Raw genomic sequence first — 25,098 nt, forward strand, 5'->3', positions numbered from 1 at the left:
CAGCGTATAATACAGGGACAGAGCAGAGAGAAAATGTATATTCAGTCCTGTACCCCACATGGAGTCTGGACTGTGTCAAGGTCTCATGAGTCTTGGGAGAGCAGCCATGTTTTAGCATTGAAAAACAAAATTTAATAGTTTGTTACCTTTGCACTATGCGTGTACATGGGATTAACTAATTGTAAAAATGTACCAGTTGTTTATTCATTTAGGATTCAGGCTTATGGTGTTTTTTTTTTTTTTTCGTTTTTTTTTTTCTCTCTTTTTTACATATTATTTTGTTCTCATCATATGGACATTCACATATTGGCGCTTCGACCGTGATTTTTGGTTCGACAATATATGGCAATAAATCAAATGTTTTTTATTTACTCCTTATTTACTTGGAATATGTTTCACATTGAAATGGTTGCTTTGCTCTTTGACATGATGTAATGTACATATGGGCTTTTTTCTTTCTTGTTTCTCTTCTTTAACCCTGGCCTCCTCTTCTTCCTCTGCTGGTTAATTTTGTTTAAATTTCAAATGTTCTTATCTTTATGGCATGATTACATAATATATTGCTGTATTTGAATGCATATGAATCATACTAACACCACAGTCTTGCCTTGAAAAGGACCCGTTGTTCTGGGTCAAAACACGTGTCGGCAGTCTTGTTTTTGCATCATTTCATAAAAACTGTTTCGACAGCGTATTTTGACTGAAGAATCTACTTGCTTTGGACTCTTTGTTTCACCGTATCTGTTGTCCAGTTACACACTCAATTTGAATAGGACATTTACCATTTGCTCAGGGCTGCGCAATCATTTAGAGGTGACAATTTCAAGTGTTTGTATGTTTTAGCATTGTTCTTGAAGGAGTGGAAAGATGGTTCAATTCTGATAGGTGTGGGCAAGGTGTTCCAGAGTTTGGAGGCCAGGACGGGGAAGCTCACCCCACCAGCTTTTTGGAGTTTGCATCTAGGCACCATGAGGCTGTGAGTTTGGGTTGCTCTGGTAGGTCAAGTGGAGGTGTGGCGTGAGAAGCGAGCGGACAGGTAATGTGGGGCGTTGTTGCTCAGACATTTGTGAGTCAAAGCTAGGGTTTTCAGGGCAATTCTCTGTTTTACCGGGAGCCAGCGTAAGTCCGATCTGACGGAGGAGATATGAGAGCGTCTCGGGATTTTTAAGGCTGCCCTTAAGGCATTATTTTGTACAGTTTGCAATTTATTATGGTTAGACTGACTGGTCCCTAGGTAGAGAGCACTACAGTAGTCGATTTTGTCCATAACAAGAGTTCTGGCGAGTGTGATACAGTCGGTGGAATTTAGGAAGGGTCTACAGGCTGTGATAAGTTTGCAGGTATAGGCCAAAACTTGATCTAACTGCATTTATTTGTCTGTTCAGAGAAAGCGAGGAGGCAAGATAGACCCCTAGCGTCTTAGTATCTTTGGAGACTTTAATGTCATTGCCGTCAATAATGAAGGACTTGTAGGTTTGGTCTAGTTTGTTGAGCCGATGATTTGATCCTAAAAGAGCTCAGTCTTATCATCGTTAAGGCAAAGTTCGGGCTGTGCCATCCAGGCCTGGATGACCGAGTAAACATTGTTAAGGGCTTTGGTGTCAGCTGTGTAGTCTCCTGTGATAGGGATGAGTATCTGGGTGTCGTCCGCGTAGTTAGTGTAGGAGACACACAGATAGTCAAGCACATCGAAGAGGGGCTTGGTGAATACATTATACAACGTAGGGGATACACACGAGCCTTGAGGAACGCCACAGTGAATAGGGGAGGGAACCGCTGATGCCAGCTGTGAGAAGACCCTCATGGATCTATTGCTCAGGAATGAGTGGATCCAGGCATTGGCAGAGTCGGAGAAGTGGGCTGCGGATTTGAGATGCTGGCAGAGTATTTGGTGGTTGACCAGATCAAAAGCCGCGGAGAGATCGAGGAGAAGGAGAAGAGCTAGCTTCCCATTGTCCTTCAGTGACTCCATCTGAGTTTTCAAGTCGATCAGAGCTGATTCCGTGCCATGTTTAGGGCGGACCCTGATTGTCTTAAACACAGGAGATTGTTTAGTTCGAGGTAATCCTGAATCTGCAGGTAGGCTGCGCGGTCCAGGATCTTGAGCAGGAATGGGACTGTAGTGATAGGTCTGAAGTTAGTTGGGATATTAAGGGAGGGTTTTTTGAGGAGTGGGATAGCCCATGCATCCTTTAGGTTGTCGGGGACAATACCCGTCTTGAAAGAAGCATTTATGAATGCTGTAATGAACGGGGCTAGCTCATGAAATGCTTCCTTGATAATAGGTGCTGGGCAGGGGTCGCCTTGGCAATTGGAAGGTTTTAAAGTGTTTATGATGTTTTCTACTTCGAGAGTAGTGAGTGGGGACAAGGAGAAAGGTTTATGCGGATAGGTTAAATGTCTATTAAGTGTAGGTGTGGTCGGTGGTTGGTCAAGCTGTAGGGATTTCTGTTTGTCCCTGATTTTAGATTGGAGGGTAGCAATTTTACCAGGAGTGCTGACTGAATATTGGTGCACCAAGTGTTGTCTTTGGAGCAAGAGTCAGGGGGGGGCTGCAGGTGTCTTGAGTTCCTTAAGGATATTAGAGTTCCTTAGTATTGGACTGGGCTGACATAATGCGGTTATTATAAGAATCTTTTTTTGCCTGGAGTACAGCTTTTTTATAGTTAAGGGTGGCTATCAGAAGACTGTCCTTGTGGGCATCGGAGTTGTGACTTCTCCAGCGTAACTCTGCTGTGCGTTTCTCTTTGCGTAACACTCTAAGCTGGGGAGTAAACCACAAGTTAAGGTGTGCTCGTTGTTTGGGTTTCCTCAGTTTGAGCAGGGCGATAGAGTTGATGGCTGCAAGCAGTGACTGGTTATACATGTCGGCTAGGTTGGTGGGGTCTGAGCAAGTGTCAGGAGCGTTATTTAGTGTGGGAAGGATAAGGGGGAGTAGTTTTTCTGTCGTAATGTTCTTTTTATTTCTAGTGAGGGTGGCTGGGGCGACCAAAGGCCTGGGTGGTGGGGCTGCTTCGATGCTGAAAGTGATGACATGGTGGTCAGACCACAAGCAAGGGGTGTTGGAGATTAGGCTAATATTGCAATTGGTGTCACTAAGCCAGTCAAGGGACCACCCTTTAATGTGGGTGGGTTCCTGTATGTGGTGAGTGAAACCTAAATCTGTTAAGTTATTAGCTAGGTCGAGGGCCGCAGGATCATTAGGGTCTTGGTGTCCTAGATTGAGGTCGCCAAGAATGATGGTTTGGGAGTTGGATTTAGCATTGTTGAGTACTAACGTAGAGATATCATCCACAAAGGATGTGGGTGGACCAGGGGGCCTGTATATTAGGTGGATGGTAGCCGTTTGGTTAGCTGAGAGTCCGAGCTTGACAGAGAGTAACTCTGCAAATTCCACCTTAGTGCTTGGGATGGTTCTAAGTCCTAATGAGTTTCTAGCGATGAAAGCAATTCCCCCACCTCTCGAGGTGCGATCACATCTGATGATGGAGTAATCAGTGGGGATGGCCAATGAGAGTGCCGGGCCGGAAGCTGTGTGCAGGCAGGTCTCGGAGATGGTGATGAAGTCGAGTTCCTGAGTTTTGATAAGATCAGCAATGTCCAGAGCGTGCGCAGCTAGGGATCTTGCGTTAAGCAGGGCAGATTTAATTAAACCAACGTTGCTTGATGAAGCTGTGATGGTTTGAGGGTGATGGGGCGTGGGTGAGGTGGCCGTTTGTGGAGGTGGGCTGTGCGTATGAGTTTTGAGGTATGGGCTCAGGTACATGGGGTGTCCCTTCTTACCCATAAGTCTAGATCCTAATCTTAGGTTTCTAAGAGTGATAGGACATGGTTGGTTGGGTGAGGGTTTTTTGGCGAAATGGTCGAGCCATAGGGCCGGATCGTTGAGGTAGATGTTGTGGTATTGAGGTGCAGTACTTGGGTAGGTATCCATGGATGAGGTGAGAGGTGGCCATGGATGAGGTGTGCAAAGGATCTAGGTGCAGCTAAGTTGGGAGGTGGTAGGTGTGACGACCTGGTAATTGACCACACTGAGAGTGGTACTTGTAATGAGGAGAGCAGTGACCTTAGGGAGGACCAGCGTGGTAGCATGTTACCGAGATTAGAGAGGAAGGGCCGCCGGGTCTGTGAGGCAGTTATAGGTAAGCGTTACAGGCACTATTTGGCTAGGCAGTGCGTGCTCTGTACGAGCAATACAGGCTAATGAGTTTAAGACAGGTTAAGTCTACTTATTCAGAGTCAAGCAATTGGGGTGCATCAGATCAGGGTACACAGGCAAAGCAAATACCAAAGCTTGCATATACATTAGCATGTTAGGCAGGGAACAATGCAGAATGCAAGAAGCGTGATCTAATTGTAACGGTGCAACAATTCAGGCAGAGAAGACATTCTAGTGTTGGCAGCAAGTATTGGCAGATCAGGTAAATGTCAAGTTGAAAGGCACGGCAGAGTAAGGCAGGTACCCTGGAGTTAGCTTAGATCATGTGGACATGTCTTATGCGGAGCGGTGCAACATATGCAGGCATAGATCAAGGTGTGGCGCGGCAAATTAGGGAATACACAATGACCGTATCAGGCAGGCAGAGTAGCATATATCATGGAGCTAACAAGTGGGTCCACGTTGCGGTTCTCAGCAAGAGCTCAATCATTTCAAAAGCGAGCATGGGTTGGCAGCATTGTAATTTCAAGGCAAGCACAGGCGAACAAAGCCGCAAATGAAAGCGGTGCGGTGTTCATGCAATGGGAAGGTATGGGCTGGGCGGCAATAAGAACAGACATAGGCAATGCAAGCAAATAAGGCACAGAAATGGTGCGGTCACTTGGTGGTAAGCAACGGGGAATAGGTAGCGACTAGGGGCTCAAATATGCAGTTGGCTCAGTTGATTAAAGTCAGGACGCTCGTAATAGATGTGCAGACTTAGTACAGAGGTGTGCATGGAGCACGTTGCTACGTTGCTACAGCTCGTCAAGTGGCGTATGTGATTATATTAGCATAGTAAAGGCATTATCAACATCAGAATAGATAGTATGTCAGCTAGTTCAACAGGCAAGATAAATGCTTGTAGGGCAGTAGGCACAGAGCAGACAATTTATATAGCTATACTAGGTAGCAAGCTCGTGGGAATAAGCATAGCATTCGGAAGCGCTGAAATAGTTGATAACGTTACTAGTCTTATTTTCAGGATGATGAGAGCGCTAGTCCATAGGTTCACGAGGAGGAGAGTCAGCTGTGTAACCACAAGCAGGGATTAGTGCGAGGTGAAAAAGGGCATAGTGTCTAGGCGAACGGCGAGTAAGGCTGGGACAGGCTACGACAGGAGTCAGCCTTGTTTCACTGGGCCTTGGTGTTAGGGAGAATTCTCTCTTTAGGCTGAATTTCCTAACCTAGTGAGTCCCCCAGCAGCTTTGCTGGATTTCTGGAGTTTTTTTTTTTCTCCTGCCAAGAGTGAGACTCTTTTTCTCCCACTCTTGGACATGATTTATGGTGTTCCTTTGACTGTTAATGTGTTTTATGGGCTTTGGGGTCCTTTACTCCATAGGGTCTCATGTGTTTTTTTCTATGTGTGTTACACAGCACCCTCCGTGCAGTAACACAGGGGTGTCATAGTGACACCCCACCATAGACTCCATACCCTGGGACTGACTACTGTCTCCCAGGGCATGTAAAGTTACCATTGGCTTTACTAGTCCCAAATTATTAACAGAAACCAGTACAAACCATCATATTGTGGACATACTGGTCGGGGCAATTCGATTGCGCCGGGGTCTGTTAGTCGAGGGGGCACGTCTCCGTCCCCCCTAATCGAGTTTTCGCTCGTGGCAGTGGATACTACTTTTTATATTCGACCGCGAATATATCCCTATGGGATTTTCCCATTGTTCGAGGCTACCAACTTTAATTATTTAATTCTCATAACCTCGAACATACCGCCGGTTTATTTATTTAATATTAATTCGCCGGTTGGTATTTTTTGCCAGGACTCGATTCTAAAATGGCGTTCATGTTCTCTTCTGTGACTCCAACCCAAGTCGAGCCCTATGTTCCACTTTTTTGGCGGGCTTCTCCACAGAAGCCTCCAAAAGTAGTGCCACTCTGTCTGGGTACCACAGGGGGTGTGGGAGGGGGTTTAGGTACCCTGGACCGAGTTACCTTGGTAACTCAAGTCGCACTCTTGTGTGATTGGCCCAAGTGGTGAGCCGGCCGGCTCACCACTTAGCATGTTTGATTGACAGCTAGGCTGAGTGAATGGGGGTGTGCTGCATAAAAGCAGGGCTTTGGGGACTGGAACTTCAGAAGTCGCCACAGGACCTGAGAATCCGACGAGGGAGAAGCTGAGCCGACCTACCACGACGACACCACCGGTGGAGCCCTGCGGAACCGACTCACCACTTCCCGATGACAGAGAAGATCTCCCGGTTGGAGAGGCTTCTTCCCCTGCCTGGTGGGCACAACCAGTTTACCTTCTTCTCTTCGCACACCAGACCAGCTTGTGGTCGAATAGCCCGTGCCAAGCACCCCGGCAACCGGATATCCACTTACCACTGGACCGCGAACTAAAGAACCACTCCTTTTACCAGAGAAACTCTGCGGCTGGTTTCTTCCCCGGCAGTGCAACGGACTCCTGTCTTCCTCCTCTACGAGATCCTCTCTCCCCCCGGACGAAGCACCGACTTGCATCCGCTGCCAGGAACAACTGCCCCCGCTGGAGTATTCTCACCACTTTAAGGTACTGTGTCCGCCAGGCCTCCCTTTCTAAAGATTGCTACAAGGTAATAATAACCCCTTAACCTTCTTGCCTGGGCTGGCCACCTTGACCGTCTAACTGGTCCCTCTCTTTGGTCTAACTCTTTTTGAACCTTTTCAAGAATTTTGTGCACTGCAGCCGTTGGACCTTGGACACATTTCGTTTGATCCTCTTAAAGTGGATCCGGCCTACTGAACTCTAACTTCACGGTTTTACTTTGCCTTCCTCTCTTGTTGTATTCTTGTAAAAGTGTTGGGACCTGTTTCAATTTATTCTCTGCTTTTCTCTCTCATTTAAAACGAATTATTAGCGTGCCATCTGCGTTAAGCGCTCACAGCCGTCTGAAAATAAGTGGGGCTTTACTTAAGACGTGTCTAATATTCTTCTAAGGGAGTGTATATCTTTTAGTGACCGTGTTTTTGAATTGCTTACTATTAGTGCCTGTGTGTTTTTCTAGATGTGTTTTTAAATAAATAATTATATCTCTTTTACACCAAGCCCTGGTCAGTGTTTACTTGTTCTACTATGTTCTGTTGACCTATTGTGAATACGCTGTATACTGCCTAAATCTTCTTGAGCGAAGTCCGACTGCTCAGCCACAGCTACCAAGTGAATCTGTGTGGTGCAGACTGCTACCAAGTGGGTTTACTGCCAAACACCTGTAGTCTTAAATCTTTTGCAGTGGTCCCAGAGGGAACTGCACAGGTTTCTGCCTAACACTTGGTGAGAGTGGGCCGGCTTCGCCTGCCGGCTCCCGATAGGTAGCTGAAGAAGGGTCACCAGCCAATCGGGACTCAGCAGCGTCTGCTGGGTGGAATAGGCAGTGGATGCCTCAAATGGGTGGCGGGCGGCCATCTTTGAGTGTGCTAGGCTCCACATGGTGAGCAATGGTGGAAGCACGCACATGGTCGCAATTTCGGCCGGAAACACAGCGCCAAAGCAGATTTCAGTTGCAGGGACAGCAAGGGCATCTGGGCATCGTAGCTGGGATATTGTGATGCAGAGAATCCGTTTTGCACAATTTGGAGGTGCGCCTACCGGAAAAGGTTGTAAAATTTGGGGTGCCTTCTCTTTGGTAGACCACTGCTCCTGCAGTGTCACGGGAGCTCCTGCTCCACTGAAGAGGAAGGGGGGAATGGTGTAGCAGCTGGGACATGCTAGGACAGGAGTCAGCCTTGTTTCACTGGGCCTTGGTGAGAGTGGGCCGGCTTTGCCTGCCGGCTCCCGATAAGTAGCTGAAGAAGGGTCACCAGCCAATCAGGACTCAGCAGCGCCTGCTGGGTGGATTAGGCAGTGGATGCCTCAAATGGGTGGCGGGCGGCCATCTTTGAGTGTGCAGGGCTCCACATGGTGAGCAATGGTGGCAGCATGCACACGGTCGCAATTTCGGCCGCAAACACAGCGCCAAAACAGATTTCAGTTGCAGGGACAGCAAGGGCATCTGGGCATCATAGCTGGGTTATTGTGATGCAGAGAATCCGTTTTGCACAATTTGGAGGTGTGCTTACTGGAAAAGGTTGTAAAATTCGGGGTGCCTTCCCTTTGGTAGACCACTGCCCTGCAGGGTCACGGGAACGCCTGCTCCACTGAAGAGGAAGGGGGGAATGGTGTAGCGGCTGGGACAGGCTAGGACAGGAGTCAGCCTTGTTTCACTGGGCCTTTGTGAGAGTGGGCCGGCTTCGCCTGCCGGCTCCCAATAGGTAGCTGAAGAAGGGTCACCAGCCAATCGGGACTCAGCAGCGTCTGCTGGGTGGATTAGGCAGTGGATGCCTCAAATGGGTGGCGGGCGGCCATCTTTGAGTGTGCTGGGCTCCACATGGTGAGCAATGGTGGAAGCATACACACGGTCGCAATTTCGGACAGAAACACAGCGCCAAAGCAGATTTCAGTTGCAGGGACAGCAAGGGCATCTGGGCATCGTAGCTGGGATATTGTGATGCGGAAAATCCGTTTTGCACAATTTGGAGGTGCGCTTACCGGAAAAGGTTGTAAAATTTGGGGTGCCTTCCCTTTGTTAGACTACTGCTCCTGCAGGGTTACGGGAGCTCCTGCTCCACTGAAGAGGAAGGGGGGGTATTCACTTCCTCCCGATAGTCGTTCGCTCCCACACGATCATCCCTTATGATACCAACCCATGGTCAGGATCCGGTAGTGGCTGCCTTCCCCTGGCCATGTGAAAGGAGATCATCACCGGGGAATCAATGAGCATTCATCACATTAACCTTTAAGACTTTCGTCCTGCATGTCTGTTTTGTTGTGCCCCACTTGTTTGTTTTGTTGTTTTTCAGATTTTATTTTATGTACCAATAATTAATTGGGAGTACTGCATTGTGGTTTTGTTTTGTTTATTTCTCTTTAGGTGCAGTACTCTGGGTGTTTCCTTTCTTCTTTGGGTGTTTTTGTTATGTTTTGGAATCTCTGTTTCTATAGTTTTCCGTTTCACTTCTAGTTTTGAGATTGAATTGGGAAAGAGAGTAATACACTTGTGGCACTTTAAAGAGAATAATCTGATAAGAGAAGCAGAGAAGGATTACCCTTTTTTTGGCAAGGGAACTGATAACCTTGTGCTGTTAGTTGGTGCTGTCTCACAGTCCCACAGTCTCACAGTCCCATGCCCTGCCACATCACTGTGTGTCCTTGTCATTGTTGATGCTGAGACATTTGGGATGGCCTTAGTAAATGTGTAAGGATGGGAAGAGGAGGCAGAGACATCAGTGGAGGACTTAAATATGATTGCTATGAAGGAGGACTGTGTAATTGATGCCCCCTTGAGCACTATAGCAGGGTCCAGGACCTGAGGTGGAGGAACTCATGGAGGCAGGGGAGGAAGAGACTGGTGAATGCCCTCTTGAGCCTGGATGCAGTGGGTGGATTACCTGTGGTGTTGCAGAAGGGCAAGATTCCTGTGGAAGTGCATCAAGAGCACATGGGTATGAGCCTCATGTGTCAGGAGTGGCAACTGGTTGCAGATGGGTAAGTGGTTTTGACCCAGAAAGGTAAGGGTGTAAATGTGAGAGGGGTCCCTGAGCATCTCCAAATGAAGGAAAAGTAAAAGGGAGAGGACAAACATTTGGTGGTGCTCCCACAGGTGTTGGACCTACCTGAGAGGAAGAGGAGGAGGGGTTTGAGAAGGATGTGAAGTGGCCTCAACCATGGGCCATAAGGAAGTCCCTGGTAAGACTGGAACAGAGAGCAAATACATCTCAACCTTCACAGAGCCATTATGGTGCCAGGTGTGGCAGTACTTCCTCCTCCCCGCAGGAAACACTGTCATGGGTGAGAAGTATTTAGACCTCAGCAAAGTGGATGGCTTTGACATGAAAGTGAAGTTGAGCTGAAAAGCAAGAACTTCACCTCAGGAACAGCAGTAATGTAGAATCACAAATACTGGCAGCAACAAGAGACTAACGTGGCAATTGAGTCCCGCTCCATCACTGAAGCCAGCACTGATTTGGCTGCCACCAGAGACCCCTCCAGTTGTGGTGTTGTTGTGGGTACTAGCATCACCTAGGGCCAGGTTGCAGCACCGCATAATTAGGCATGCCATGTCAAGCAGCAGGCAATCACAGCACCCACCAGACATGGCCAATCAGTACCAATGCTGTCAGAAAACAAAGGCAAGAGCAGCCAGTATTACAAGCACCACCCCACAGGGATCCAATCACTTTTCAAGCAGGCTTGCTTTTGTCCAATGACATGCAGACTTGTTTCTATAAAAGAGGGGTTTCCCAACCCTTTTTTTGGTTCATCTTTGAATTTCAAGACTTCAAGAATAATGTGTTTGAACCCTGCTGGGACAGCAGAGCTTTCCAGGGACCTCCAGATGTTAGGTGAAGGAAGATGTTCCAAGGCAGAGGCAAGCACTGCTCCCTTCCCATCCGCTTGGCATATTGTGGGTGACCTGCTGCTGAAGGAGAACCTGGCTCACTGTCAGCCACACCAGTTCCCAGAACATCACTAGAGGTGAAGGACCGCTGCATGTGCTTACCATCCTGCCCTGTGTTTGGGAGAATGAAAATAAAGACACACATTGTTCCTGAGTCCCTGGATTAGGCCTCACAGCAACCTGAGAGCCATACAAATATTTGAGGTATACTGAAAAAGCTATCATGATAAATATAGGGGGGGGGTGGAAGCTAAGAGTATCAGATCATGTGTTTATTTATTTAACAGCTTGTATAGCACACATCCCAAAGTGAAGTGATAGTACAATCCGCAGTGAGGTAAAATGTGCAGGAGAGACTGGAAGGCTTAGCAGAGATTTTTTTAATGTTTGGTTGGATATTCATGCCTTTGCAAGTTACCTTAACGGCAGCAAAGGTGATTCTTTTTACGTGTGTAGAGGAAGAGTGTTTCAAAGGGTCTTTCAGCCACAGGGCAGCTGGGGTCGGTCTATCTATCTATCTATCTATCTATCTATCTATCTATCTATCGAACTCAATCTTGTAAAGCACAAGTTTCACCATAGGCGTCAAGGTCCTAAAAAAGATGCTAAACAGCAAGGGTGTTATGGAGTAAAAGAATCAAGCAAAAATATGTGTCTTAAATTTCACTTTAAAAAGATTGAGAGCTAAGATTGTACAAGGGGAAACAGGGAGAACATTTCAAAATGTTGGGACAGCGACAGAGAAGGCACAACCATCAACGCGCTCCTAAGAGTAACGAGGAACTAAGAGATGTGCTGCATTGGCAGAAAGCAGAGTCTGCAAGGGGCAACACGGAATAGCTTTCTCTTGAACCTTTGCCATAATATGCAAGAGGAATCATACAAAGCACTTTAAATGTTATTCATGCTGAACCAGTAAGCAATGGAGTACACAGCGAGCTGGAGGAACGGGTTGGGCACATGAAATATCCATGGCTAGACAGACGGCAGCATTCTGCAGGACTTGTAAACAATTTAAATAAGAGGTTTGGGCAAGCAAAGTGGCATTACGTTAGTCAAGAATGCCATTTATAGTGGCAGAAATGTCTGGGGCATAAAATCTAGGTGGGATAAAATGAATCACTTTCTTCAATAATTTGAATTTTTTAAAAGCCAGAGCTACACATTGAACTAATCTGGTCATCAGGTCATAACACAGCCATTATCTTGATGCCAAGCTCCTTAACCATCTGAACCATAACTGGAACAGCACCTAGAGAGGGTGGCCAGAAATCCAGAGTCCAAAGAAACAAAGTAAAAAAAAAAAAAAAACAAAGGTGGCACAAGCCAATTTAGGCTCATCCACTCACCAATGGCCAAAAGGTGGGCATCAGTTCCCTCCAGCTCCATGTCGAGCTTAAGAGTAAAAACAGAAACCATGGTAATGGAGGAGACTAGCCAGGGGCTCAATTTATATATCAAAATGCACTGGGGACAGTGCCGATCCTTGAGGAACCCCGCAAGTGGTGGAAACAGGTGCTCATCTTAAAGATAAAAGTGAAACAGATGAGAGCGTGAAGATAGTAAAGTGTGAAAACACTCTAGCACTGTGCTGCAGATACCAGCCTTCCACATCCAGCGAGGAGGGTAGCATGCATCAAAAGCAGTGGAAAGGTCCAGTAAGATAAGACCAGCCGCACCACCCTGGTCCCTGATAGTGGTCATTGTTATTAATATTATTTCTTCTTCTTCTTCTTCTTCTTCTTCTTCTTCTTCTTCTTCTTCTTCTTCTTCTTCTTCTTCTTCTTCTTCTTCTTCTTCTTCATAATATTATTATTACATTCTTTTAAAGTGCATCACATCCATAGGCCTCAGTGCGCTAACAGACTAACAAACAGATAACAGAAAAAAACAGTGTCAAACAAGGAGGACCAGGGTGAATCGGACACAAAGACTACAGGATGGATTTTTTTGTAATCCTTAGACTTAAATAAAAGGGGTTTTATTGCTTTTTTTAAATGCTAATAAAGTTGTAATGTCTCAGATGTCGCTGGGAAGTGAGTTCCAGAAGACAGGGCCTCGGGCATCAAAGCATGTGCTACCAAACTTATTCAGTTCAAACCGGGGCACAATTAGAATCTTTTTCCAAATGGAGTGCAATGAGTGCAAGGCAGGGGCTTTTTGAAGTCATTGAGCTAAGGACGCAGGTGCTTGTTTTGAAAGACATTTGTATGTAAAAAACAAAACCTTATGGGATATCCGGTGACAGACTGGAAGCCAGCGCGTGGAACTCCCTTCCTGTGTCGTGTGTTCTGTTCTTGCCAGTCCACGTCCAGCTCTAATGGCTCAGTTTTGGCGGTTTGTAGAGTTTTGATATTACTTGTTGTGGTACCCACCAATAGATTATTACAATAGTCAATTCTGGAGTTAACCATCACTGTAGCCAACATGCAGGTATTGGTGTTAGACAGGCAGGGTTTAATCTGCCTAATAACTTTAATGGTAAATGCACAAGAAGATTTAACATGGAGAGTGTGCTCCTTTATATTCAAGCCTGAGTCTAAATAGACTCCAAAAGTCTTAACAAAAGGGCTGACTTAATATTACAGTCACTGATCTAAAATTGCTTATACTTAGGTCCTAATCTCTTCAAGTGTTGGCTAGAGCCCACCAGCATGAGTTCCGTTTTTCCAGCATTAAGAGCTAGTGAGTTTAATGCCATCCATGTTTGAATCATTTAATATATCTGGTTGATTTCCATTACATCTGTCCCATAGTCCCCAGTAAGCACCAAAAATATCTGGATGTCGTTGGTGCAGTTGGTATAACCCACGCCAGCGGAATCCAGAAAATCAAAGGGAGGTGCATATATATATTAAACAAAATGGGAGATAGATAGACTCCCTGAGGCACCCCACAACTCAGCCATTCAGGGAGTGAATGGAATTCATTAATCTTCACTCTTGTCTGATGAGAGCCTCAGAAAGAGGCCAACCAAGAGACTGCTAGATTAGAGCAATTACCCAATGTTCTCAATCTCTCCAGCAGCAGACCATGATCTATGAGGTCAAACATTTCTGAGAGATCCAGCAACATTAGCAGTGCAACCTGACCCCTATCAGCTATATCTGCAAGATTAGCTAATAGGTCTAGCATGGCTTTCTCTGTACCATGTTTTGACAGAAATCCTGATTGGCGGGGGCTTAATAGTCTGTGAGTGTCCATACGCTTCTGCAATTGTTGATATGCTATTTTATCCAAGACCTTCAGAAGAAATTGAACTTTTGAAATGGGGCGATAATTACTCACTTCCGTAGGATCTAGGGAGTCTTTTTTGAGAATAGGTGAAAATCATATCTCAATGAGAGCGGGAGGAACATTAGCTGTAGGAAAGGAGGAATTTACAATGTCTGTATCAGAGGGTGCCAATTACTCTATTGAGTCCTTAATTATACTTCCAGGCCATGCATCATTTGGACATGCTGCTGGTTCCAGCCTTTTTATTATTCTTATTATACCACTATCATCCATTTCATCAAAGCAGAATCCGAAGGGTCTGTCAAAGGGTGTCAGCTGAAAGCAGTTGGTGATCACACAATTAGTTAAGCTAGCAAGTTCTTCAAGTTGCATATTAAAAGCATATTAATAGTCGTCTTATGGAGTTGTACTATGGCCGAGAAAACTTTTGGATTTCAGTGCACCAATCATTGCTTATATTAATAGTGAGAGGGGCACGTTTCTTCCCTTCGGCTCCTTTACGATAACAAAGAGTTCCTTCTGGCTGGATTTAGCATTATCTATTCTATTGTCAAGGCTAGTATTCTAAGCATCCATTATACCTTGTTTATGTTCGGATGCTGCTATCCGATAAAGTGACAAATTATTCTTACATGGCTTTGCGCTGCATGTACGTTCCGCAAGTTTTCTTGTTCTTCTGAACTTCAAAATGTCCTCTGAAAACCATGTCTTACCACATTTCCATTTTATCTTTTTTTACGGTCGAAGGTGCTAATATTTCAATAGCCATTTTAGTAGCATCTTGAAATCTTTCAATCAACAATGTTTCAATGAATGATGTTAAATTAGCAAGAGCAGGACAAACCAAATTACCAAATGCCTCTGCTGAGACTTTATGTAAGTTCCTGACTTGTATCACAGATCTAGTCCCAAGTGTTAGGCAGAATTATATGCAATACCCTTTGGGAACACTACACACAATTAAGACTACAAGTGACAGTACAATTTCTCCTTTGGTACAAGCCTTTGGTACAAGCCTGTACCACACAGTCATAGTGGTAGCAGTAGCGGAGCAGCCAGACTTAACTCAAGAGTAAATGAACAGTACAAAGGATTACACAAAGGGCAGCAATTACTATGGTTCAGGCAAACACTGACTCAAGGTTTCTAGGTAAAAGAATATATATTTATTTACTCAACAGTTGTATAACATTCCAATATTCTAAGCAAGTTAAAAATTACAATCATAAATACACCACACCACTCCCCTTAAAGTCCAGAAAAGTTAAGCTCACAAAATGAAGTGGGAGCAAAATGGCACTGCAGCAATTTAAAAGGAAGGGAAAGACAAAGTTATCAGAATTTAGGCAAAACCAACAGATAAGTACTCAGGGCAATTGAACAAGAGAGACTACAGTGAGAAGATCAGATAGAAAAGGCTTAGGTACAAAGTCACCTTGCTCAGTTCAAGGTGGTTCACAGTAAAGTTTGTGGCACAGATACCAGACGAGGTTGGTTGCTAGAAAAGTTAGTTCAGAGAGAAGAGAATGACAAGCCCTCGGTTTGGAGAAAGATTTCAAACACTTTCACTGTGGCTGATCATAACGGACAACCGGATTTGCACAGTGCCTTAAATGGAGAGGCAGCTGTATCTGAGGCAGACGTTCCTGGCAGGTCCTGCAGGCTCACGGTTCCTGAAGCGACTGTCGGACTGACATGAAGTAGGAAGACTGGAGGGTCCTGCACCACCCAGGGAGAAACCAGCAGCAGAGCAAAACAACAAATAAAAGGTGCGCTCCTTAAAACCCAAGCAGGGTCCGACCTTCCTGGCTATCCGGTCCACTGTAGCTCTATACAGCAAATTCGACTAGAGAAGGGCTCCTGGCTTGTAGTTTGGGCGAACTGTTTGGTCCCACCAGCTCAAGGGAAGAAGTTTCCTGCAGGATCTTCTCTATCGTTGGATTCAGAGATTCAGACCTGCAGCAGGGCTGCACCGGGTGGTTCAGTCGTGGTAGGGCTCCTCTTCTTCCAGTTCGTTGTTGGTTCTTTCATTCCAATGGCCACTCTTCCTTTCCATTCCCAGAGACCTGTTTTTTATGCAGTTTTCCCCCATTCATACAGCCTGGCTGTCAATCACACATCAGGGTGACTGGCCTGGCAAGGCCAGTCCCCTTAGATAATCAGACAATGGTGTGACTTGGGTTACCAAGGGAACCCATGTCAGGGGTCCGAAGATACCTGCCTCACATCCTGCCTTCCTAGACTATCAGGCGCCTTAAGGAGGGCTTCTGTGCAGAAGCCCGCGAAAAGACAGCGAACAAAGGAATCATCCCTGGTTTGGCACGCAGAGAAAAACACGAGAAAGACTTCAACAAAAGAAATGGCGAATAAACCCAGCCAGAACCAAAATAAAATGTATTTGGTCAAGCAGGTTTATGTTCGAGGCTACTATAATAGCCTGGAACAATAGCACATTTATATAAGATAATCGCGGTAGAAAAATTAAGGTAGTTACCACTGCCACCAGCCAAGTCTTAATGTTAAGGGAGTGAAACAAGCCTCCAAGAGGCACAGGCAAAAAGGAATAAGAGTTAACCCTTTCCAATACTCCATGTAAGATGCGGTGTACTGGGTCTGTGGTTTAAAGTGACTATATAAAGTTAATGGCAAGTTTACCTGTTTCTGGGGTACAGTAGTCAGCCCCAGAAAAATGGAGTCAGTGGGAAGTCTCAAAGACAACCCTGTGTCACTGCACTGAAGGTGCTGTGCAACACACACAAAAAGTGGTGCACATGGAGTAGGTGAGGCTCCAGTGCCCAAGATCACACAAAAAATGAAAAACACACACAGCAAAACAAATGCACAGCAAAATAAATGTAAGAGTGGGAAAAAGGCTCACACTCTTACCAGGTGGAAGAAATAAATCCTAGAAATCCAGCAAAGCTGCTGGGGGACTCTTTAGGTAAGGGAAATCAGCCATTTATGAGAATTCTCCCAAACACCAAGTTTAACCTCTTCATCGATCACCGACACAAGAACCAATTCCATATTTTGAGGAAAGTTGTTAGCTAGGGAATAACCAAGACCTTCAACAGCTTCATAAGAAAAGGGAGCATAGAGTTGGGAAGAACATTTTGAGGAACAGAAGCCTCAAAAGTTGTTTAAGGAGGGGGACCACAGAAGCATGTTTTAAAGAGTCTGGAATCTTTCCGGAAAACAAGGGAATGTTGGATTGCCTTGGCGAGAATCACATTAATGCAACCAATTATCAATTTGAGAAGACGCAATGGGATAGCATCCAAATGAAAGGCAGATTTGAGACACAAAGTAATCTGTGAGACTAACAGATGGTCAGTGAGTTGAAAAGTATTAAAAACAGGCAAATTTGGACCCCATGCAGGGGATGAAGGAAAAGGGATAGTAACAACTGCAGAGCAGTCGGCACAAACAATATTGGCCCTAATAGTCTAAATTTTGTGGAGAAAATAATTAGATAAATGATCACACAAATGTTGAGAGGCAGGACAGGAGGGCAAAGGACTAAGAGTAGTCAAATATTTGACCGCCTGAAATAGGCTTGTAGGTGTATTTAAAGTAGAATAGCTTTATGATAGGCAGTCTGCTTTAAAAATGGCCATAGCCGACACATCATAGCTTAAATTCCATTTACGCTCAGGTTGACATAACTATAGGAGAAGAGTAGAAAGGTTAGGAGTAAACCAAGGAGCTGAAGGACAAGGCGGTTTGCATGTGAATTTCAAAGGTGCTAAAGCGTCTGCAACTTCCGAGAAAGCCGTCATAAGACTTGTCAGATAAGAAGAAGAAGACTTAGCTGAGAGATTAAGAAATCAATCAGCTCAGCCAAAGTTGAACAGTCTGTAGACTTCAGCTCCTCTGTAAAGATTTCAGATGACAAGTGAAAATGCGAGGAGCTGAAAGTAGAATTTCAAATTGGATCAAGAAATGATCAGCCTAGATCACAGGCAGAGGGGGAGACACTTGGATCAGTGACGAATGGGCAAACATAAGATGCATGTATGCCGTTAGCAGATGAAGTTCCAGACACAAATTGATGCAAAACAAATCTTGTGTGCAATAAGAGAAGCCTCAAACAAATCATCCTGGGCATCAGGCCAAACGTTAAAAATTGCCAATAATGCACAGGTTGGTATAAGTTTAAGCCAAATCAGTAATAAAAGAAGAACAAGATTTGATAAATATTCAGATGACAGAGGATGATATACAATTTATATATGAAATGTAAATGATTGTGAAGTAGCAATATGGACTAACAACAATTCCATTTCTACATTAAAACTGAGCAGTAGGAGAGAGCACGAAAGCTTATCATCATGAATGATTGCCATGCCCCCCAAAGGAAAAATCGTGTCCCGATCCACATGTAAATTGGAATAACCAGCTTGCAAGACACAGACCAGATCAGGCTAAGAGGTAGTAGAGAACCAAGTCTCTGTGATGCATACCATGCGTGGATCATGTTCTTGGAGAATTGTTAAAATATCAAGTTGATGAGCTACCAAAGAACGTGTACAGAATGGCATGTAAAGTAATAGAAGCCAAGACAGAAATTGAAGGGGGTATAGGCATCCCAAAATGGGAGTTCCAGCCCATGTTAAAGATCGTATCAGAAGGTGCCGGGGAAAGAAGGGCAATGCATGCAAAAGACGAAGGAGCAAAAGTAGGCGTGCAGAGCACAGACTTAGCACAGATGAGCGCAGATATGCTTGACTTCATTGTGACTTTGGTGCGCTCTCCCGAAGTCAAAGGCCTGCATATCTACACATCTTATCACCAAGGACCAATCAAAGTGCAACTTATGCATAGAGAGTAAAGAAAGACTCTTTGCACCAAGAGGGGATCAAATGCGTCTGAAAAAACAAATGAAACCGGGACAATACTTGGGCGCGAGTCACCAGAGGTTCTGCTTGTGACCAGGCACCCTCAACACCAACAAGCTGCTACAAGGAAATAACGGAAATTTACATAATAACAAAAGATACATTTAAAAGACTAAGGGCCTGATTCATGGAAGTGTTTTATAATGGCACAATCCCATAGGACAACGTTCCATGAATCAGGGCCTAAGTGTGTGGGTGCAAGCAAACAAATGAAAATTGGAATCCAGTCAACCGCCTGTGCCAACTGCATATAGCCGAAGGAAATACAGCGTTGCTAACAGGCATCTAAGTAAAGCCATAAGAAATACATGTTAAAAGTCCAGGAAATTACCAATTGGTTTGAAAGCTCTGCATATCGAGTAAAAAGACTCTCTGCCCCAACAGGGGGTTGAAATGTGTGTGAGAAAACAAACAAGACCGGGACAATACTCAGGCACAAGTCGCCAGAGGTCCCACATGAGACCAGACACCCGCAACACCAAGAACACTGACAAGCAGCTACAAGGATATAAGGAAAATTTCAATAATAACAATAGATAACATTAACAGACTGTGCGGGTGAACACTTGCGATCACCTCTAATAATGTGCTCAGAGGTCATGTCTGTCAGAAGTAGTTTATTCGGAAGATTGTAAGTCTCTGTACAGGAGGCATGGATACATTCTGGCAGTCAGATATGAAGGAGCAGAGTAACACATCAATTTGTATGTCAAGCAGATTCATTTGCGGTAGATGGATTTTCTTACAGGGAGCTAGTTCAGTTCTCTTAGTAAAGGGGGAACAGGGAGATGTTTTTGGATGCCTACAATGAGGCAACCTATTGCAATCTGGACCATCTGAATGCATTTGATCTGGTAGGTGGGATTGTTGGTGAAAATAGTGTTAGCACTTGGGATCTGAAGGATATTATATTTCTCATATCCTTAATATGAGCTCAGATTGATTTTACTATTGTGCCAAGCTGCATGTTTATGCTAAGGTTGTCATCCCCAGTGAAACCCAGCTATTTTAGTTTGGTCGATGTATTTCTGGTGGAGATGAAGAAAGAAAGAGGCGGTATCTTTGAGTCCAAGGCGAATGATGTCAATGCTGTTTCCATTGAGCTTTGGACTGCTGCTGTTCATCCAGCCGTTGAGGGCCATCAGGCATGCAGAAAGTGTAGGGAACATGATTTAATCAATGTGAAATGCAAATAGATCTGTGTATGCTCTGAGCAAGAAGGGGAGTTGAATTTGTAGTTGTTGAAAAGATCCATAAGGCATTTCAAGTACATTTAGAAAAGAACGGAAAGAGAAAAACATAGCGGCACTCTATAAGGAACAGGGAAGGAGAGTGCAAAACATTTTCCTAGACTTACATGTAGGTGATGGTTGGACAGGAAGTAACAAAATCATGTATGGTATTGTCAGTCATGCCACAAACCTTGTGAATTCTTTCCAGGAGGCGAAGGTGGCTGAGCGTATAAAAGGCAGGTCTAGAAAGATGAGAAGAGATAGAGAGCCCGTACCTGCAGTTAAAAGTAGGTCTTCCCAGACATGGACCAAGATGGATTCTGTTCCATGCTTGCAACTTTCAAAAAAGGTAGTAGCCACCCCTCTCCAGAAAGCATGATTACCTGTTCTGTGTTTTTTTTCACTTTCAGAGTTTGCAGCCATCTCTTTTTGCTCACTGTGCCTTTCACAGATGGGAAATATCCATTTGCATATCAGTCTTTGTCCAGCACTGACATGTTATGGCAATTCCCATCTGAACAGAGAACCAACATCAACCCCATACATATGTTTCTGCCTTGTTGAGTCTCATCAGCGAGGTGGAGCCGTGCCTCTCTGAGCACAGTGAGCAGGGAGTCCACGTCTGAGTCCCCCCAGTCCCCCGAGGTAACTCATTGTGACCAACCCCAAGTTCCTTGCAAAGAAAATTCAAAAAAGGTAGCAGGCTCCCCTCTCCAGAAAAAACATGGCATGATAACCTGTTCTGTGGTTCTGTGAGTTTGCAGCCATCGCTTATTGCTCACTGTACCTTTCACAGATGGGAAATATCCATTTGGATATCAGTCTTTATCCCACCCACATGGCCAGTCCAGCACTGAAATGCTATGGCAATTCCCTTCTGAACAAGAGTACCAACAGCAACCCCATCCACATGTTTCTGCCTTGTTGGGCCTCATCAGTGAGGTGGAGCTGTGCCTCTCTGAGCACAGTGTATTTGTATTTGTATTTTATTTATTTGTAATGCGCACCTAACCCGAAGGTAGCCAGGCGCAAAGGCATCAAGAGGGTTGCAAAGCTTCGTTACATACGTGTGGCGAGGTCCAGCTAGGGTTACATTGCCGGACGTATCACGCCAAATAGGAGGGTAGAACATGGACATTAAAGGCAGTACTATAAACATATTTAAAATTAATGAGTAGGGGTAGAACATAACATGTACATTAGGGCAATACTATAAACATATTTACATTCAGTGAGGCGCCACATGGTAGTGGCGAATCTGGGTCTCTAAGAGTCATTATGAGTCGAGAGATTTGAGCCAGTGGATAGTCCTAGCTCTGAACTGGTGGTAGGGTAGCTCCTCCCTGCACGATGGAGGGAGGGAGTTCCAGTATTGTGCTGCTTTTACTGGAAAGCTGTTTCCTCCAGATGTAGTACGTTTAAACCTGGGCACCAGAAGAAGGTTGGAATTGGCCGTTCTCGTGGGGCGGGAGAGGGTAGGTCTAGTAAATCTGGTGGTGAGGTATTGGGGGGCTGCTTGGTGGAGGCATTTATGAATCAAAGACACTGATTTAAGAATTATCTTGTCCTTGGTGGATAGCCAATTAACAGATCTTCTGGAATCTGAGATATGGGCTTTCTGCGGGATACTAAGGGCCGCTCTGAGGGCATTGTTCTGGAGGATTTGGATTTTGTTAGAGATATATTTGTTGCAGCCTACATATAAGGCATTGCAATAGTCCCACTTGGACAGGATCAGCGCCCTGGCCAAGGTGGTGCAGTTGGTGGGGGAGAGAAAGGGTTTGGCTGCCCTGATAAGTTTGCAAGTGTAAGAGGTGGCGGAGGCCATTGCGTTCACTTGTTTGTTGAAGGTAAGGGTGGAATCTAGATAGAATCTGAGTGCAGAAAACAAAAAGAGGGGGCTCCGACCACATATCAACTTACCGACACTATTATTCCATTTTTTGTGTCTACTGTGCTGTGTCAGTAACATTATGTATTAGTACTTCAAAAGTAAGCTAATATCCGCAAAGTAGGGTTGTTTAACTCTGGATCATTAGTCCATGCACACACATTGAGACATCAGTTGTATGCTCAAAACAGAGCTGCTTTTATTTAGCAGTTCCAGTCCTTTGGCTGGGTTTACACATATCACATTCAGGTTCCAACTAAGGGGTAGAGTATGGATATTGTAAAGCTTATAACAGTGCTTAAACACAGAACAGCATTTAGATCAATGGTGTGTTAGTACTGCTTGTGAGGTAAATATTACAATATATTTAGACTTTCATGAAAAAAGCAAGAAGCATAATAAACCGTGCTGACACATAAAAAAGCAGAAGTGCGCAGAGCGCACACACTGGTATCATACATTTTCCCTTTGCTTATTCTCCACAGGGATGTGTTCATACACTTTGTTTAACGAGGAATAGAGGCTAGTCGTGTGGTTGTAGGCTAGCAAAAGAGCTGGGGCTATTAAGAGTAACCAGTTCTGTGGTGGGTTTTCTATTCCCTAAGAGGACCAAACCATTGGTCTACGCCAGGGGGAGGCGCCACCTAATATGTTCTGGTGGATGTAGTAGCAAAGTCTTATTCTAGAACCACAGGTGTTTCGGCTCCTTGGTAAAAAGCATTCATCTGGGCCTCTGGGTTTGTCTCTCTGGAGGAAAAAAAAAGCAGAAGGAGGAGGGAGAGAAAAAAGAAGGATTGTGAGACTTAAGCTATGTCTCTAAGGCTTGTAGTGTGCATTGTAAAAAACCCTGCTTCTGCAAAGCACTGGGGCGAATGCAGAGTGAATGGGTACTTTAAAAAACAATGTTTCTCTTGCAAGCCATCCTTTGTCTGGTTTGCATTGCTGGGTATTGACAGGGACTAACCTCCTGTTGCTGATCCAAGATGTGGGGCTGAGGCTATGGGTGCCCTTTGTTTGTTGTGCTCAGGGGCATCGTGCTACCAGTTTTCCAGGGACATCAGTTGATGCCATCTTCTTGTTTTGCAAAGGCCCAGGTTTGGTGGTAAAACTGGGTGATAAAGGAAAGCGTGGGTCATATTGGGCTGCTCTCTGCTAGTTAGCACTGTTAGTATTACATTAGAGCAGCTACATACCTTAAGGGCTCTAGGTGGAGAGGTGCCCTTATGCTTTAAGGGATCGCACAATAGTGTGGATTCTCCTGTAGGCTTATGGGGCCAGGGTCCCTGGCTCGTACCAGGGTGCATAGCTTGCTGGCTGCATAGGGAGAAGAGGGGGGGAGGAAGGGGAGAGGAAAGGATCAGGGGTGACATTGGTATCATCCAGAAAATCTGGGACCAGGCTTAACTGGCATCTAGTGTCCTGTCTAAGCATAGGGGCTAGGTGCTGGTTACCTCTGGGTAGGAGGCGCTGCAGGCTGGAGATGATGGCCGTGACAGGATGAGCGTTGGTGCTGTAGCTCCGTACACCTCGCTCTGTGAACAGAAAGTGAGCTGCCTATATACGCGATCAGCGCATGTGTAAGGGAGCAGTGTTTCTACTCCTGCGCATGCACATCGTGGATGCTCGCGGCAGGTTGCTCTAGCAACCGTATGTCGCTGCTAAGGCAAATTCGAGTGTGTTTAAGCAATATAATAAGCTTTACAATATCCATACTCTACCCATTAGTTGGAACCTGAATATGATATGTGTAAACCCAGCCAAAGGACTGGACCTGCTAAATAAAAGCAGCTCTGGTTTGAACATACAACTGATGTCTCAAAGTGTGTGCATGGACTAATGATCCAGAGTTAAACAACCCTACTATGGGGTACTTAGCTTACTTTTGAAGTACTAATAAATAATGTTACTGACACAGCACAGTAGACACTACAAATAGGATAATAGTGTCGGTACATTGATTGGAGCCCCCTCTTTTTGTTTTCTATATTGCTTGAGCTCTTCTTCCTTCCACATTATTAGGGCTGTCCCTTTTGTTACCTATTCTCTGAGCACAGTGAGCAGGTAGTCCACGTCTAGGTTCCATGTTTCGGCTTGAATTCTTATTGGCAGATTGCCCGCAAAGAGAGGCTTTCAATAAGATGATGAAGTTGTTTGTTTTCCAGTATCCAACAGAGGCTAGATATGAGACAGTAGTTGGATAGTACAAAAAGTGCATGGTGGTGCTTTTTGAAAAGAGGATAATGAAAGGCCCCTTTATAGCAGCAATCAAATTCCATTGAATATATGAGAGGTTGGTAAAGTGTATCAGCTGGTCAGGAGGAAGTGAGTGCAGTCAACAACTAGATCTGCAGGGCCGCTATCATTGTATTCTTTTTCTCAATGGATATACTGTTCTATCAGGATGGACACTCTGAAGGGAGAAGGCAGGTGGGGGATTATGAGACAGAAGCTGTGATTATAAATATTGATCAATTACAGGCAAAGATAAAACTTTATAAAAAATATTGATGATTTTGGTGCAAAAGAACAAGCTGAGATTCTTGAACATCTGGAGTGTGCAGGATGTTCATGATCCAGAAGAGTTTTTACAGTTTATTAATGGGGTCGAACATTTTTAGTGGAAAATATGATGTTTTTAGAATAGAATATGGCTTTGAAGTAGGACTTGTTGCTTTGACTTCAAAAATGTGTATGGGAGAGTGGTCTTTATGTTATTTAGCCTCCCATTTCAATACAAGGCCTTCCGTGAGGCTAATTGTAGCGTGAAACAACTGAAGTATGATTCTTTGTTCTTGATTGCTTTCATGGGAGTCAATGGTGACCATAACTTTAGATTTGCAGTTAGCTAGGCATGTGGTGGTAGTGGCATTCCTGGGCAGACACATGAGTTCAAACGTAAGGTAATGCTCGTCTCTAGAGAAAAGTTTCTTTTTAGAGTGGATGATTATTCAGAAATTGGAATAACTATTTGATTTTTGAGAATAGGGGAAAATTATGTTGAATGATGGGAGTAAGTGATCTGACCAGATAATGGGGAGGCTGGAAACTTTGAAGATTTAAATGCCCTCAAAGCAAATTAGATCAAAGGAATGTTCTTTTCATGTAGGTAGGCGCAATGTTGAGAACGTTGAAGTCAGAGGTCCACAAATTATTTTGTGTTGGTAGATTTGGTGTTGTCTAGCTAACAATAAAGAAACCTCCAAATACT

This window comes from Ambystoma mexicanum, chromosome 5p, assembly GCF_040938575.1.
Source record: "Ambystoma mexicanum isolate Mex_15411 chromosome 5p, UKY_AmexF1_1, whole genome shotgun sequence".
In the NCBI taxonomy this organism is placed as follows: domain Eukaryota; kingdom Metazoa; phylum Chordata; class Amphibia; order Caudata; family Ambystomatidae; genus Ambystoma; species Ambystoma mexicanum.